This window comes from Bos taurus, chromosome 9, assembly GCF_002263795.3.
Source record: "Bos taurus isolate L1 Dominette 01449 registration number 42190680 breed Hereford chromosome 9, ARS-UCD2.0, whole genome shotgun sequence".
Taxonomy (NCBI): Eukaryota; Metazoa; Chordata; class Mammalia; order Artiodactyla; family Bovidae; genus Bos; species Bos taurus.
The window spans coordinates 3,259,967-3,278,823 of NC_037336.1; positions in this window are offsets into that span (position 1 = coordinate 3,259,967).

Consider the following 18,857-nt stretch of genomic DNA (forward strand, 5'->3'; position numbering starts at 1 on the left):
TATTATAATATTATAAGTATTGCCTATTATAAGTAAAGCTGCTATAAACATTCAACTACAAGACTTCTGTGGATATGCATTTTTATTGGTCATATCTGAAGAACTTTTTAAGAAACTGTAAAACATTCTCCAAAGTTTTGTTTTGTTTTTTTTTTACCATTATACATTACTGTCAACAGTTTTTGAGGTTTCAATTATTCCAAGGACTGTCCAACATTTGGTATGGGCAGTCTTTTTCATTTTAGTTGTTCTAACATGTGTGTCACTGTAATTTAATTACTAATAATCTTGAGCATCTTTTCAATACTTATCTGCCATCTGTACCTATTATTTGGCAGTTGTTCAAATCTTTTGCTTACTATTAAACATATTTGCTTGTATTCTTATTGAAATTTGACAACATTTTACATCATCTAGATACAAATACTCTGCTAAATATATGATGTGCAAATATTTTCTCCCAGTCTAAATTTTTACTCTCTGAAGGGGATCTTTTAAAAGCAGATCTTTACTATGATGATGTCCAATTTATCATTTTTCATCAAAGTGCTTGAGCTTAATATCAAACCCTTGTCAACATGATGAAATCTGATAAGTAATTCCATTTTTGTTTGCCTGTTTGTTTCTTCCCCATAGATTTCCATCTGGGACCTCAGCAATGTGAACTGACTTTGTTCCAGATGGAAGCCCAGCTGTCCTTCTGGAATATCCTATCTGAATTAAGCTGCCTATTCCTCCTGCCTTACTTCTCTGTGGGATCCTTATTTACTGGCTCCCATATACTGCTTTTCAGTGTGATCCTTCGTTTTGGTGATTATTATTTTACAATAGGTCTCTCAGAAAGGGTGAGTAAGGGACATATATGTTAAAAGCTCAAAAATCAGAAAGTAGCATTAGATTTACTTTTCGATGTATATTTTTGGTAGAGCAAAGTGATAGACTGAAAATCATTTTCTTGCAGGAAAGACATTATTTCCCTTCATTTTTCTGATGGAAAGTACAAGAATATCTTTATTTCTAATCCTATGTATGAATTTTTTTTTCTTCGTTTGTTTTAGTCTTCACAAACACTCATCTCTGATACTCTAAATTTTTTAGTGATAAAATTTGAAGTCTGTCATTTATCATATGTACAAAAGCAAGGTGTGTATGTGTGTGTGTGTGTGTGTGTGTGTGTATTTGGTTTGAAAGTAATATTACTCAAGTCAATTATTTCATTTATTTATTTTTTTATTCCATTGGGAAATGTGGTACAATATGCAATGATCCATATTGTCTCCATTTTTTCTCTCCCTTTCTTTGAAGCTGAACTTCAGAGCATTCTCTGACTGCACTTAAAATACTGTAAAGTTAATTTTTTTTTTTATTAAGAGACATTTTCTTACCCATTCCTTAAGGATATGTTTTTAACTTCTTACACACAAAGATTACAATTGCATTTTGAAAGCCAGGCAATGAAATTGACAAACAGTAAATAGACTCTGTTTCTTTATTTTTTGCCATAAGAATATATTACATTACATTACATTAAAAAGCTGTAAGAAAATAACACATCTGCTTATTTTCCTACTAATGGTATATGATATTTTGATCTTCTAGAGAGAAATTTTCCTCTATTATGTGAATAATTTCAATTTAAATCAAATAAAAGTTTTAATTAAAACTAACTTTTTAATGTATGCTCATTACATGTATTTGTGAGTGTATGTATGTGTGTGAGAGAGTTGTAGTTGTGTCCTACATTCAGAAGACATTAGAAAGCAAAAGATGACCTGTGCTCCATGCATTGGAGAAGGAAATGGCAACCCACTCCAGTGTTCTTGCCTGGAAAATCCCAGGGATGGGGGAGCCTGGTGGGCTGCGGTCTATGGGGTTACACAGAGTCGGACATGACTGAAGCGACTTAGCAGCAGCAGCAGCATCTCCTTATAATTAAGGTTGCTGTGCTGGAGAGGAAAGAATGGTACTCTCATTACAGAAAATCAGACTTTATTCAACTTTCTTTTACCTAGAATTAACAGCTTAACATTCTATTTGATTTTTTCATCTGCCATTTACATGCTTCTGTGTATACTTTATCACACAATCTCATAGGCAGAGTTCTCATAACTTGCCATGTAGCGAAAACAGCATGCCTGAAACTATATCAAGCAAATTGTTTTCAGCTGTTACTTGGGTATCCAAGGTGGATATTATTGTTTTCAGACTGAAAATAAACAAAATTGGTGTCAGAAAGATCAAATAATTTATCCAAGATGATATAGTTTGAGATTGTTGTTTTTGAAAAATTTATCCTTGACTTCCCCCGAACTCCTAGACATTTCTACCTATAGTTATCCAACCTGACAAATAAGTACATCTACAGATACAATCAGAAAATAAATATAATTCAGAGCAATTTTTTATTTTCTTTTTTTTTAATTTTATTTTATTTTTAAACTTTACAAATTGTATTAGTTTTGCCAAATATCAAAATGAATCTGCCACAGGTATACATGTGTTCCCCATCCTGAACCCTCCTCCCTCCTCCCTCCCCATACCATCCCTCTGGGTCATCCCAGTGCACTAGCCCCAAGCATCCAGTATCATGCATCAAACCTGGACTGGCAACTCGTTTCATACATGATATTATACATGTTTCAATGTCATTCTCCCAAATCTTCCCAACTTCTCCCTCTGCAACAAAGTCCATAAGACTGTTCTATACATCAATGTCTCTTTTGCTGTCTCGTACACAGAGTTATTGTTAGCATCTTTCTAAATTCCATATATATGCGTTAGTATACTGTATTGGTGTTTTTCTTCCTGGCTTACTTCACTCTGTATAATAGGCTCCAGTTTCATCCACCACATTAGAACTGATTAATTGTAGAAATCTTAGCCAATAGTCTAAAGCTATATATATTATGCATTCTCTTTTATATTAAGTCTAAAGAATATTTATAGAAGGGCAACAGGAGAACAGGAGTAGAGGTCTTTCCTCATAGCTCAATGGTAATGAATCTGCCTGCAATGCAGGATACCTGGGTTGGATCACTGGGTCGGGAAGATCTGGTGAAAAAGGAAATGGCAACCCACTCAGAAATGGGAACCCACTCAGTATTCTTGCCTGGAGAACCCCATGGACAGAGGAGCCTGGCAGGCTACAGCCCATGGAGTTACAAGTGTTGGACAGACTTAGTAACTAAACCACCACAACCAACAGGGGTAGAAAGATTGAAAATAGAAAAAAAAAAAAAGGAAGGAAGGATAGGAGGGAGGAAAGAAGGAATGATTAAGGCATAAAGATGCTGGAACTATTAAATGAGATGATATATATTAAAATCCCTAGCACAGATGAGAAGCTTCTGTTAAATTTTGTAAGATATGACAGATAAGATCAACTCCATAATCTGCCTACAAACGTACAAAAATCTACATATAGATGTACACATTACATATGTGAAAGTACATATTTCATTTCTGTGTAAATAATCTACTTCTAAGCTATTTGGCCTGTAGTTTGACAAAGGTTCAATGCTAGTCCCCACAGTTATTAAGCCACTTTTAAATATGGTGATTTTAAGGTCCATAGAAAACGTATATGCAAAGTACATCATTTGAAATGCTGGCTGGATGAAGCACAAGCTGGTATCAAGATTGTCAGGAGAAATATTGATAACCTCAGATACGCAGATGACACCACCATTATGGCAGAAAGTGAAGAAGAACTAAAGAGCCTCTTGATGAAAGTGAAAGAGGAGACTGAAAAGGCTGGCTTAAAGCTCAACATTCAGAAAACTAAGATCATGGCATTTGGCCCCATCACTTCATGGCTAATAGATGGGGAAACAAAGGAAACAGTGACAGACTTTAAGTTGTCGGGCTCCAAAATCACTGCAGATGGTGATTATAGCCACGAAATTAGAAGATGCTTGCTTCTTGGAAAAAAAGGTATGACCAGCCTAGACAGCATATTAAAAATCAAAGACATTACTTTGCCAACAATGTCCATCTAGTCAAAGCTGTGGCTTTTCCAATAGTCATGTATGGATGTGAGAGTGGGATCATAAAGAAAGCTGAGCACCAAAGAATTGATGCTTTTTAAACTGTGGTGTTGGAGAAGACTCTTGAAAGTTCCTTGGGCTGCAAGGAGATCAAACCAGTCCATCCTAAAGGAAATCAGTCCTGAATATTAATTGGAAGAACCAATGCTGAAGCAGAAGCTCCAATACTTGGCCACCTGATGCAAAGAACTGACTCATTGGAAAAGACCCTGATGCTGGGAAAGATTGAAGGCAGGAGGCGAAGGGGACGATGGAAGATGAGATGGTTGGATGGCATCACCCACTCGATGGGCGTGAGTTTGAGTAAGCTCCAGGAGTTAGTAATGGACAGGGAAGTTTGTCGTGCTGCAGTCCATGGGGTCACAAAGAGTTTGATCCGACTGAGCTACTGAATTGAACAACAACAAAAAGAGGAATTAGGGTATATAAGCAATTCTGAGAAGCCTCATTTAAGATTCAGATTGATGAAATATACTGGCAGTATGAATGGTAATTTATTTTGCAAGAGAAAATGTGAAGAAAGAGAAAAATAGAAATTTCTGTATAGAGTGAAACAATATCTTAAATATGTCAGAGTTATCATTTGTTGAAGGCATGATCTGCATCAGGTTCTAAGCCAAGCATTTTATATGTTTACTCTTTTAATCTTCAACCTTAGAAATCAGTACAACTATTTACCTTTATTTTATATATAATGGCATGAAAATGTACAAGGATGTGTGCATGCATGTACAAGGATGTTGTGCACTGGAGTAAAGCAGGTGGGAGTGGGGAGAATCCAGTCTGATGAGGTCTGAATAGTACAGGCAGAGGAAGGCTGTGCCTGATGAGCCAGACTCTGGTCCTCTCCGGCTCCTGACTGAGGATTACAGTATATGGTCAGTAATATATGGTCAGATACAGTATATAAGTTGTTTCAGTCTTGTCCAATTCTTTGTGACCCTATAGACCGTATCCTCCCAAGCTCCTCTGTTTGTGGGATTCTCCAGGTGAAAATACTGCAGTGGGTTCTGTGCCCTCCTCCAAGGGATCTTCCCAACCCAGGGATCGAACCCACATCTCTTATATCTCTTGCATTGGTAGGTGGATTCTTTACCACTAGCACCACCTGAAAGACCTATGTACAAGGATACATGTTATCAGCCACTTTTCACTATAAATTCCTTTAAAAGTCTATGCATCAAAAATAATTTTCTTAGAGGCAATATCGGAGAAGGCAATGGCACCCCACTCCAGTACTCTTGCTTGGCAAATCCCATGGACGGAGGAGCCTGGTAGGCTGTAGTCCATGGGGTCACTAGGAGTTGGACATGACTGAGTGACTTCACTTTCACTTTTCACTTTTATGCATTGGAGAAGGAAATGGCAACCCTCTCCAGTGTTCTTGCCTGGAGAATCCCAGGGACAGGGGAGTCTGGTGGGCTGCTGTCTCTGGGGTTGCACAGAGTTGGACATGACTGAAGCAGCTTAACAGCAGAGCCAATATATTGTAAATGAACAAGAGTTCATGAGAAAATAGTAGAACTAGATTCTGCTCCAGATACTGCTACTTATTAGTCAGAGAATTAGTTCCTTCACTTGGGGCAAAAACACACAAAAAAGTTTTGACTTAATAAAAGTTAATGTGCATTTCAGTTCAAAGACTGTGAACTTTCTCTGTAGCACTTTCTTTAAAATAATTAAAGATTTGATTTATGATGGTTAATTTATCTATTGACAGTAAGCATGTATAGGAAAGGTTGGCATGTGAGTTGTGCACTGGAGTAAAGCAGGTGGGAGTGGGGATAATCCAGTCTGATGAGGTCTGAATAGTCCAGGCAGACTCTGGTCCTCTCTGGTTCCTGACTGAGGATTACAGTATATGGTCCCTGATTCTCAGGGCTTGGGACTCAGACTAAACACCAGCTTTCCCAGGTCTCCACTCCAGCTTTGCCTTACACACACACACACACATACATACATACATATATAGATAGATAGATATAGATATACATATATCTATATATCTATATCTATATATACAGACACATATATGTAGAGAGAGAGACAAAGAGTCAACTTTCCATCCCTCAAGATTCATGGGGAATTGGCTCCGTCCATGGGATTTTCCAGGCAAAAGAGTACTGGAGTGGGGTCTAGGAAAACCAAGGATACAAAAATCTGCATATGCTCAAGTTGCTTATAGAAAAGAGTATATATTCACATATAACTTATACATCCTTCCATACACTTCAAATCATCTCTGTGTTACAACATAGATACAACATATCTGCTATATAAATCAATGTAAATGACATGAAGATAATTGGCATTCAACATATTCAAATTTTGCTATTTGGAACTTTCTGCAGTATGTGGATGCAATGCCCAGGGATAGGGAGGGTGGACTATGTGTTTGCGTGTGTGTGTATGTATGTACATATGAACGCATGTTTTGCTTCTCTGGAGAACCTTAACAAATATACCATTATTACTGACCGTATTCAGCTTTTATGGAAAACAGCTCCATTATATTTAGTACTTTCAGTGTCTGTTATATGAACTGATGTCATAATTCATTTTGAACATTATTCTAAATCCCAGGTATTAATGCAAAATTCTTTCTCTTAGAACTCACAAGTCGGTTTATGAACCAAAGGAAGCACTGTAGGTAGGAGTACTATATATCTAACATATAATATTTTTTCCTATTGTAAACCTAGAAAAAAAAGTTATACTTTGCTTTTTAATAGCTTGTTTGTATTCCATGAGACATAGTTATAATCAAAATAAGTCAGTAATAAAGTTTTTTCTAAACCTATTTTTTCCTTAAAATAGAAAAGTAATCCCATGTTTTAAAGAACTAAAATCAATCCTTCTGTACACAAATTTGCCACTTAAAATTTTTTTTAATTTTATTTTATTTTTAAACTTTACATAATTGTATTAGTTTTGCCAAATATCATAATGAATCCACCACAGGTATGCATGTGTTCCCCATCCTGAACCCTCCTCCCTCCTCCCTCCCCATACCATCCCTGTGGGTCGTCCCAGTGCACTAGCCCCAAGCATCCAGTATCATGCATTGAACCTGGACTGGCAATTCGTTTCGTACATGATATTTTACATGTTTTAATGCCATTCTCCCAAATCTTCCCACCCTCTCCCTCTCCCACAGAGTCCATAAGACTGTTCTATACGTCAGTGTCTCTTTTGCTGTCTTGTACACAGGGTTATTGTTACCATCTTTCTAAATTCCATATATATGCGTTAGTATACTGTATTGGTGTTTTTCCTTCTGGCTTACTTCACTCTGTATAATAGGCTCCAGTTTCATCCATCTCATTAGAACTGATTCAAATGTATTCTTTTTAATGGCTGAGTAATACTCCATTGTGTATATGTACCACTGCTTTCTTATCCATTCATCTGCTGATGGACAACTAGGTTGCTTCCATGTCCTGGCTATTATAAACAGTGCTGTGATGAACATTGGGGTACACGTGTCTCTTTCCCTTCTGGTTTCCTCAGTGTGTATGCCCAGCAGTGGGATTGCTGGATCATAAGGCAGTTCTATTTCCAGTTTTTTAAGGAATCTCCACACTGTTCTCCATAGTGGCTGTACTAGTTTGCATTCCCACCAACAGTGTAAGAGGGTTCCCTTTTCTCCACACCCTCTCCAGCATTTCTTATTTGTAGACTTTTGGATCGCAGCCATTCTGACTGGTGTGAAATGGTACCTCATAGTGGTTTTGATTTGCATTTCTCTGATAATGAGTGATGTTGAGCATCTTTTCATGTGTTTGTTAGCCATCTGTATGTCTTCTTTGGAGAAATGTCTATTTAGATCTTTGGCCCATTTTTTGATTGGGTCGTTTATTTTTCTGGAGTTGAGCTGTAGGAGTTGTTTGTATATTTTTGAGATAAGTTGTTTGTCAGTTGCTTCATTTGCTATTATTTTCTCCCATTCTGAAGGCTGGCTTTTCACCTTGCTAATAGTTTCCTTTGATGTGCAGAAGCTTTTAAGGTTAATTAGGTCCCATTTATTTATTTTTGCTTTTATTTCCTGGGTTTATATAGGTTAATAAAGTTACATTTGAAACAATATATAAAATTGTTGAAAGTTAAAAAATATATATATATTTCTAAATAATATGCTATTTCCTCTTCAGGACAATAGCAATGTAGGCAACTTTAGGTTTTATGTGAGTTTATTTAAGCTGAAGAAAACTAATAAGCTAAAATGAAAGGGCTTAAAGGGAGGAACATTTATAAATTAACAATTAAGATATAGTGACATCAAAGTAAAGTTTGACTGTTTTAACCAGTTATGTATAAGTATAGGTAATTATAGCATGAATAAATACCAATGGAAATGTATCACAAGAACATACAAGTTGAAAGAGTAAGTTTGAGGCAAGATGGTTAAAATTTACTTAAAAAAAAAATACTTTCATGTTAAAAGAGTTTCCAGATTGTGTGGAAATGGTCCCTGCACTTAATGATCTTTTTGTTTAGGTAGATAACAGAAGGGAAAAAAAATAGGGGAAATTATATTGATCATCAACTATCAAACAATCTTTCTTAAAGTGCTTAAATTATCAAAACATCTATAAAAAAACAAGACAACCCTATTTGATAGATGAATAAACTGAACCCCAAAGAAACATCCCTAGTGTCTCACAGCTGGGATTTAACAGTATAACTATGAATCTAAATACTTTTTTAAGGGCTGTTTTAAATATTGTTCTTCAGTAAACTAATTTGAAAAAAATATTTCACAAAATTAAGAAACATATGAAAACATGTATAAGTACACATATGTTATGAAAAGTATGTTTTCCACTTCAAATCTTCCGATTTTAACTCTGCTTTAAAATGACAGGGATATTTTTGTGTGCGTTGCCAATATGGAATAAGTTGGAAAACAAATGGTAAACTCTTAGTAGTAACTCTGTTGAAACATCACAGTGTCCTATGCACATTAAAAGGAAAATGTGCAGTGCTAAGTCGCTTCAGTCGTGTCCAACTCTCTGGGACCTTATGGACTGTAGCCTGCCAGGCTCCTTTGTCCACGGGATTCTCCAAGCAAGAATACAGGAGTGGGTTGCCATGCCCTCCTTCAAGGGACCTTCCCAATCCAGGGATCAAACCTGAGTCTCTTACATCTCCTGCATTGGCAGGTTAGTTCTTTATCACTAGTGCCACCTGGAAAGCCCAAAAGGAAAATAGACATTTCCAAATCTATTTGCTCCATACAGTGAAAATGCTACCTGTGTATATTGTGTTTATTTTGTTATTTTCTGATTTTTTAGGTCGTAAAATTTACTGTGGAAACATTTTAATCTTAGCATCTAAACTCCATGAGGACAAGGGTTTTCGTCTAATTTTGTTCATTGTTATATGCTCAAAGCTTGTTTCAGAAAAAAAATGTGGAAGAATTATAAATGAGAAAAAATGGTTATCATGTGTCCTGGGTAGCACATTTGAATATCTTTCATCATTATTTTTTCTCATTTCATTGAGCTGTTCTACTAAGGGATATCTTCCTCTTTCATTATTTTACAACTCTACAAATAATAGAATATTCATGTCATTGTAAATGATTTTGTGTGGAAATTGAATTTGTGTCCAGTGGAGACACAACTGATTATTATACTGTGGAATATGTATCAGTTTTGCATTAAGTTGTACATTCATTTCAAATTCCTGACTATTTGTGTGTATATGTGCATGTGTGCAGGTGCATATATACCTTGAATTCTCCTTTGAATCAGTTTTAGCATGCTAAAGGTTTGCTCATTAATTGGTGAGTTAAGTAAATCTTTAATTAGTAATCATTTTATATTTGAGTTATTTGTTTACTTTTTAAAACTAGTGTTTTTTTTTTTAATTAATATTTGAAATTGGCTGTTCAGTCACTCAGTCGTGTCTGACTCTCTGCAACACCTTGGGCTGCAGCACCCCAGGCTTCCCTGTCCTTCATGAACTCCCAGAGCTTGCCCAAACTCATATCCATTGAGTTGGTGATGTGATCCAACCATCTCGTGCTCTGTTGTCCCTTGCTCCTACTACCTTCAAACTTTCCCGGCATCAATCGGCTCTTCTCATCAGGTGGCTAAAGTATCAGAGCTTCAGCTTCAGCATCAGTACTTCCAAAGAATATTCAATGTTGATTCCCTTTAGAATTGATTGTCTTGATCACCTTGCAGCCCAAGGGACTTTCAAGAGTCTTCTCCAATACCACAGTTCAAAAGCATCAATTCTTCAGCACTCAGCTTTCTTTATGATCCAACTCTCACATCCATACATGACTAATGGAAAACCAGAGCTTTAACTATATGGATCTTTTTTGTCAAAGTAATGTCTCTGCTTTTTAATACACTATCTAAGTTTGTTATAGCTTTTCTTCCAAGGAGCAAGTGCCTTTTAATTTCATGGCTTCTGTCACCATCTCCAGTGATTTTGAGCCCAAGAAAATCAAGTCTTTCACTGTTTTCCTTGTTTCCCCAACTATTTGCCATGAAGTGATGGGACCAGATGCCATGATTTTAGTTTTCTGAATGTTGAGTTTTAAGCCAGCTTTTTCACTCTCCTCTTTCACTTTCATCAAGAGGCTCTTTAGTTCCTCTTTGTTTTCTGCCCTAAGGGTGGTTCTTCATTCATCTGAATATCTGAGGTTCTTGATAATTCTCTTGGCAATCTTGATTCCAGCTTGTGTTTCATCCAGCTAGCGTTTCTCATGATGTACTCTGCATATAAGTTAAATAAGCAGGGTGACAATATACAGCCTTGACAATACTCCTTTCCCAATTTTGATCTAGTCCCTGGTTCTGTGTCTTGTTCTAACTGTTGCCTCTTAACCTGCATACAGATTTCATAGGAGGCAGGTTAGGTGGTCTGGTATTGCCATCTCTTTAAGAAATTAACACAGTTTGTTGTGATCCACACTGTCAAAGGCTTAGCATAGTCACTGAAGCAGAAGTAGATGTTTCTCTGCAATTCTTTGCTTTTTCTATGATCCAGTGGATGTTGGCAAAAACCCAGCTTGAACATCTGGAAATTCTCAGTTCATATACTGTTGAAGCTTAACTTGGAGAATTTTGAGCATTACTCTGCTAGCATGTGAGATGAATGCAATCGTGCAGTAGTTTGAGCATTCTTTGGCACTGCCTTTCCTTGGGATTGGAATGAAAACCAACATATTCCCAGTCCTGTGGCCAGTGCTTAGTTTTCAAAATTTGCTGGTATGTTGAGTGCAGCACTTTAACAGTATCATATTTTAGGTTTTTAAATGGCTCCTCTGGAATTCCCTCACCTCCACTAGCTTTGTTCATTGTAATGCTTCCAAAGGCCCACTTGACCTAGAAATTCAGAATGTCTGGGTATAGGTGAGTGATCACAGCATCATGGATATCTGAGTCTTAAAATCTTTTTGGTATAGTTCTTCTGTGTATGCTTTCTGCCTCTTCTCAATATCCTCTGCTTCTGTTAAGTCCAAACTGTTTCTGTCCTTTATTGTACCCATCTTTGTATGAAATATTCCCTTGATATCTCTAATTTTCTTGAAGAGATCTCTAGTCTTTTCCAACACTTAAAACAGTGTATTTCATATAATAGATACTTAAATATTTATTGGTGAATGAGTTTATAAATAAATGAAATCTATTTATGAAACAAATGAGTTATGCATGTTTCAGTTTTTACTGACCTGAATTTCTAATATTCATAAATTTGGGCAGGTAATTCAGGTCATTTATAAAAACCATACAATAAATCAATACAGTTCTAAATCACATACAGAATTTTCTTCCTTAAGAAGAAATGCAAGCATATCACAAGTTATTTTTCAAAGAATTTTTCAAGTATATATAGAAATGCAAAATATATGCAATATATTCATGTATATGCTAAGATAAACTTATATGTGTATGTTACATTCACTACAGATACATTTGTGGCAGAATTTTAGAGCTTATTTTGTTTAATTTAAATTTTGTGCCTGTTGATTATTGATTTCACTTTTCCCTTTCACGCCAGCCATTGACAACTACCATTTCCCCTTTGATACTATGAACTTGACTATTTTCGATACTTCACAGTAAGCAGAATCATGCAGTATGTTTCTTTCTGTGACTGGCCTATTTCACTTTGCATAATGTCCAAAATTTCCATACATACTATTGCTTATTGCAGAATAGTCTTCTTTTATAAGGCATATACTAAATTTGTATTCATCCATTACTGGTATATACCTATGTTCCCACCATTTTGGCTGATATAAATAGTGCTACAATTAACATGGTTGTACATATATATTTTCAAGATTCTGATTGATAAATACCCACAAATATATTGCTAGATCATAGAATAGTTTTGGAGAAGGGCATGGCAATCCACTCCAATATTCTTGCCTGGAAAATCCCTTTGACAGAGGAGACTGGTGGGCTGCAGTCCATAGGGTCACAAAGAGTCAGACACAACTGAAGCGACTTAACACACACACACACACACACACACTCACACACTCTTCACCTTATGCATGCTGCTCTGTGTTGGCACATAGGTTGCTTGCCCTCTGGATCCTGTGTCCAAACCAGGAGCCTGAATCCACGGGTACCACCAGATACTAACTGAAAGACAAGGAGACTAAATAGACTCCAGCCATCTGATTAAGAGCCACCAACATGACTTCTTCTGGTGGCTCAGATGGTAAAGAATCTACCTTCAATGCAGGAGGCCCAGGTTCAATCCTTGAATCAGGAAGATCCCATGGAGAAGGAAATGACAGCCCACTTCAGTATTCTCTGGAGAAATCCGTGGACAGAGGAGCATGGTGGGCTACAGTCCATGGGGTCTCAAAGAGTTGGACACGGCTGAACAAATAACACTTTCACTTTCAGTTCATAGACGAACCAAATAATATGCAAGTATTTTGCTTCATAGATATTATTTAGAACATCTTTATTTTTTATATCTTTAATTAACCTAAATTACTATAATCTGATATGAAGATGTAATTTCTTTGAACTTCCAGATGTTCAAGCTGGTTTTAGAAAAGGCAAAGGAACCAGAGATCAAATTGCCAACATCCGCTGGATCATCAAAAAAGAAAGAGTTCCAGAAAAACATCTATTTCTGCTTTATTGACTATGCCAAAGCCTTTGACTGTGGGGATCACAATAAACTGTGGAAAATTCTGAAAGAGAAGGAACTACCAGATGACCTGACCTGCCTCTTGAGAAATCTGTATGCAGGTCAGGAAGTAACAGTTCAAACTGGACATGGAACAACAGACTGGTTCCTAATGGGAAAAAGGCATACATCAAGTCTGTATATTGTCACCCTGCTTATTTTAACTTTTATGCAGAGTACATCATGCGAAATGCCAGGCTGGATGAAGCACATGTTGGAATCAAGATTGCTGGAAGAAATATCAATAAACTGAGATATGCAGATGACACTACCCTTATCAAAGAAAGTGAAGAAGAACTAAAAAGCCTCTTGATGAAAGTGAAAGAGGAGAGTGAAAAAGTTGGCTTAAAGCTCAACGTGCAGAAAATTAAGATCATGGAATCTGGTCCCATCACTTCATGGCAAATAGATGAGGAAACAGTGGCATACTTTATTTTGGGGGGCTCCACAATCCCTGCACATGGTGACTGCAGCCATGAAATTAAAAGATACTTACTCCTGGGAAGGAAAGTTATGACCAACCTTGACAAGATATTAAAAAGCAGAGACATTACTTTGCCAGCAAAGATCAGTCTAGTCAAGGCTATGGTTTTTCCAGTAGTCATGTATGGATGTGAGAGTTGAGCTGGAAAGAAAACTTAGAGCCAAAGCAATGATGCTTTTATACTGTGGTGTTGGAAAAGACTCTTGAGAATCCCCTGGACTGCAAGGAGATCCAACCAGTCCATCTTAAAGGAAATCAGTCCTGGGTGTTCATTGGAAGGACTGATGTTGAAGCTGAAACTCCAATACTTTGGCCACCTGATGTGAAGAACTGACTCATCTGCAAGGACCCTGAGGCTGGGAAAGATTGAAGGTGGAGGAGAAGGGGAAGACAGAGGAGATATGGTTGGATGGCATCACCGAGTCAATGGATATACATTTGAGTGAACTCTGGGAGTTGGTGATGGACAGGGAGGCCTGGCGTGCTGTAGTCAATGGGATTTCAAAGAGTTGGACACAACTGAGGGATTGAACTGAGCTGAACAACCCATTAGCAGATAATTGGATTAAAATTTACTGAACAAGGCCCTGCTCACCAGAGAAAGACCCAGTTTTTCCCACACCAATCCCTCCCAACAGGAAGCTTACACAAGCCTCTTAGCCTCCTCTGTTAGAGTTAGGACAGAAAAAGCAAGAAGAAACACAATCTCACAGGTACTAAAACAAAACCACATTACAGAAGGTTAATCAGTATAAAAAAGCAGAAAGTTTTGTTCCAGATGAAAGGACAAGACATAACTCCAGAAAAACAACTAAATAAAGTGGCATCACTTCCAGAAAAAGAGTTCAGGATGATAATAGTGAATATGATTCAAGATCTTGGAAAAAGCATTAGGGCAAAAAATGAGTAGATGCAAGAAATGTTTACCAAAGACTTAGAAGAACTAAAGAACAAACCGAGATGAATAATACACTAGAAGGCATCCACAGTAGAATATCTGAGGCAGAAGACTGGATAAATGACTGGGAGAACAGAATGGTGGAATTCATTACCAGAGAACAGAATATAGAAAAAAATAATGAAAAGAAATGAAGACAGCCATTGAGACTTCTGGGATAATAATAAATGCACAAATATTTGCATTATAGGGGTTACAGGAGAAGAGAGAGAGAAAGGAATTGAGGAAATATTTGAAGAAATAATAACTGAAAAATTCCCTAATGTTGGAAAGGAAATAATCAACCATGTCCAAGACACACAGAAAGTCCCAGGTAGGATAAACCCAAGGAACACACTGAGACACATAGATATCAAACTGGGAAAAATTAAAGACAGAGATAAAATATTAAAAGCAGCAAGGGAAAAACAACAAAAAACCATTCACAGGAACTCCCATCATGCTGTCACCTGATCTGTCCACAGAAACTCTACAGGCCAAAAGGGAATGGCATGATATATTTAAAGTGATGAAGATGCTACAACTGATAATGCAATACCCACTAAGGTTATCCTTCTGATTTAATGGAGAAATCAAAAGTTTCTGGACAAGCAAAAGAGAATTCAGCGTCACCAAGTCACCTTTACAACAAATGCTAAAGGAACTTCTCTAGGCAGAAAGCAAGATAAGAAAAAGCCCTACCTACAGAAAATAAATCCCGAACAGTTAAGAACATGCTAATAGGATCATACATATCAATAATGACCTTAAATGTACCTGGATTAAATGCACCAACCAAAAGACAGACTGGCTGAGCAAAACATGTTCATGTATGCACTTCCACTTACCACATCACTCTCTGCTTGACTCCCCAAATTGTATGTAACTATTTTATATTGTTAAACTAATCATGTTCCCATTATGTCTTGCAATTGTAATTATCTTTTATTTTTTGACTGGCTATTCATTTTGAAAACTGATAAACATCTATTACTATTGTGATTATGCAACTATTACTCACTTAATACAATTGTTTCATGATTGGTCAACAGAAAAAATTATAGAATTCTATATCACCAAAACTACCATTTATTACAAAAACCTGTAATCACTTTTAAAAATCCCGATGTATATCAGAATTATCTTAGAATTTTGTGAAAAGTACAAATATCCATTTATTGTTTTGCCTTTTTTTTTCTTCCCAGCCACAGCTCCAGATACATTTCTAACGAGCATCCATGGTAAAGTCAACTGGACTATATGAGAGTCTTTTACTTTTACCTAGTTTATTCCACTTTTTCTATTTCATACTCAATGCTCCAATTTCGTTTAGTTTATGTTTTCTAATTTTTCCATCTCTTCTTTTTTTTTTTTATGTTCTTTCTTAAGCCTTTATCAAGCATAGTAGAAAAGATTTTGTGTGTATATATATATATATATAATGTGTATAATATATATAGTTTAGAAAACATAAATTTTTGCCTAATAAAAATTTTATGACATTTTGATTTGAATTATTTCACTTAGTATGAATAGAATGCTAGATTTCTAATTAAAAATAGGTATGTATCAACAAAGGTTTACTGTATAGCACAGGGAAATATAGTCAATATTTTTAATAACCTATAATGGAAAATAATTTCAAAAATAATATAGGTCGATATGTGTAACTGAATCACACAGACATAAATATTTCTACTTTTTAAAATTTAGTAATGTTTATTGCTAGACAGTAAAGAATCTTCCTCCAATGTAAGAGACCTAGGTTTGACCCCTGGGTTGGAAAGATCCCTGGAGGAGGGCATGGCAAGCCACTCCAGTATTATTTCCTGGAGAATCCCCATGGATAGAGGTGCCTGGTGGGCTACAGTCCATGAGGTTGCAGAATCAGACATGACTGAGTGACTAAGCACAGCACAGTATATATTATATGTTGTATAGTTGGATAGGGTGACTGGTGGGCTACAGTCCATGGGGTCTCAAAGAGTTGGCCATGAATGAGTGACTAAGCACACATCTTTTTTCCTAGTTTTTCAAAATATTCTATGGATATCAAATAACATTGTATGAAATACAAAATTTTAAATACATTTGTGTAGGATATAAGATTAACATGAATTAATTCAATATAAATCTATTATATTTAATTTAACAACATCATTCAATATGCTCCTATTCTTATGTTTTCTGCACTTGATAAAATAGTGTCAGAGAAATGTTAATATGTCTCAGTAAGATTATATATTTTTTTCTTTTCCCTTATATTTCTTCTGACTTTTGTTTTTATGTATCTTTGTTGCTAAGGTGTCTAATGGTTTATGATGTCATCTTCTTTGTGAATTGTACCTTTTATCATTAAATATATTCACCTTTGTTTCATTTTTAAAACAAATAAATAAATTAGTTATTGATACAAAGCAATAAACAAAGTGTCATAAAAGACAGATGACAGTATTTACACAAGCTGGAAGATCATCTGTATCAAATGCAGTGGGGAAGATAAATGAATATTATCAACTATGCTTTGCAAAATGGTGGCCATCACTGACCTTATGGATAATAATCTCTATGGCCTTGTTCAAGTAGACACTAACCTTCTATGGTTTTAAGTGCCTGTAAACTTTTGGTTTTGATCCTGTGTTGGACTAGATATAGGTGGATGAATTCTAAAAATGATTAAATATATGATAAGATGTTGAAGTCCTTTGCTGAGAAGGTGTATAACATAATGAAGCCACAGGGACCAGAAACCAAACATGGATTTGTATAAAATCTTAGCAGAGAAAGGTATAAATCTTTATTAAGGAAATAAATTGATTCCTTAGGGAGATACAACATGTTTGTGGGCAGAAAGACTCAACATTATTAGGTTATTGCTATGCTAAGTCACTTCAGTCGTGTCCGACTCTGTGCGACCCCATAGACGGCAGCCCACCAGGCTCCCCCGTCCCTGGGATTCTCCAGGCAAAAACGCTGGAGTGGGTTGCCATTTCCTTCTCCAATGCATGAAAGTGAAAGTGAAGTCGCTCAGTCGTGTCCGACTTTTAGCGACCCTATGGATTGCAGCCTAACAGGCTCCTCCATCCATAGGATTTTCCAAGCAAGAGTACTGGAGTGGGGTGCCATTGCCTTCTTCTTCTCCTCCATTAGGTTATTAAGTGTTGCTAAATTAATACATAAGTTTCAGCACAATGTATTCAAAATCAAAAGAGCAACTGGATTTTTCTGACGGAGCCTGAAAATTGTATTCTAAATTCATATGACAAAACGAGTGAGCAGGAATTGTTAAATAGTTTTTTAAACTGAACATGGATATGGATATATATTACCACGTATCAAAACACATGCTGTATAGAGTGTAATTCAACTAAACATATATATATATATATATTCTAATTAAGATAAACTACACCTGTTAAACTTAAATATTTTAAGAAATATTTGCATAAATATTATGTATACACACATATACATATCTATGATTAAAGATTGGAGGGAAAAATCTGGGAGGATAAACATTAAACTGTTCAGAGCAGTCCTTCTGAAAACTCACTTACTGGGTCAGGGATCACATAGACAGGAAGCCTGGCTTATCTACAATATAATATGAATGTATTCACTATTAGCTTACAAGTAAAAATTTCATTTGTAAAATAAAATGTAGGAGTTGAAGAAGCAAATATTATACATTAACAGATACTTTAAGAGGACTTCCCTGAAGGAAAAGAAAAAAAAAAATATATATATATATATATATGTTGAGCAGGAAGGATTTTTAGATATGCAAATTACTAGAGCCTGCATGACTATTTATGAGGGTGAGTCATTGGAGGGGCAGAGCTGAAGAAATAGAAGATAAATAATGGAGGAGACAAGATCCAGGAATACAAAGAGAGGCCAGACTTCGGTAGGAGCAGGAACCCTGCAGAAGCACTGATGCTGATAGACCTTCAGATTTTTGTTGAGAAGGGAATGATTAATAGAGAGGGGCTTTGGAGTCATATCCTGAGTCTGAATTTCCTGCTTTGACTCTTACTAGCTGTGTGACTCTGGGAAAATTACTTATGCCCATCTGTCAGTTTCCTCATTGGTTAAGTAGCAATAAAAATAGAATCTAATTTGAAGGCTAAGGAAAGTTATGAGAGATACTTTCAACAGTTCCTCGCACAATGTGTTTAGTGTCTGCTAAGTCACTTCAGTCATGTCCTTCTCTTTG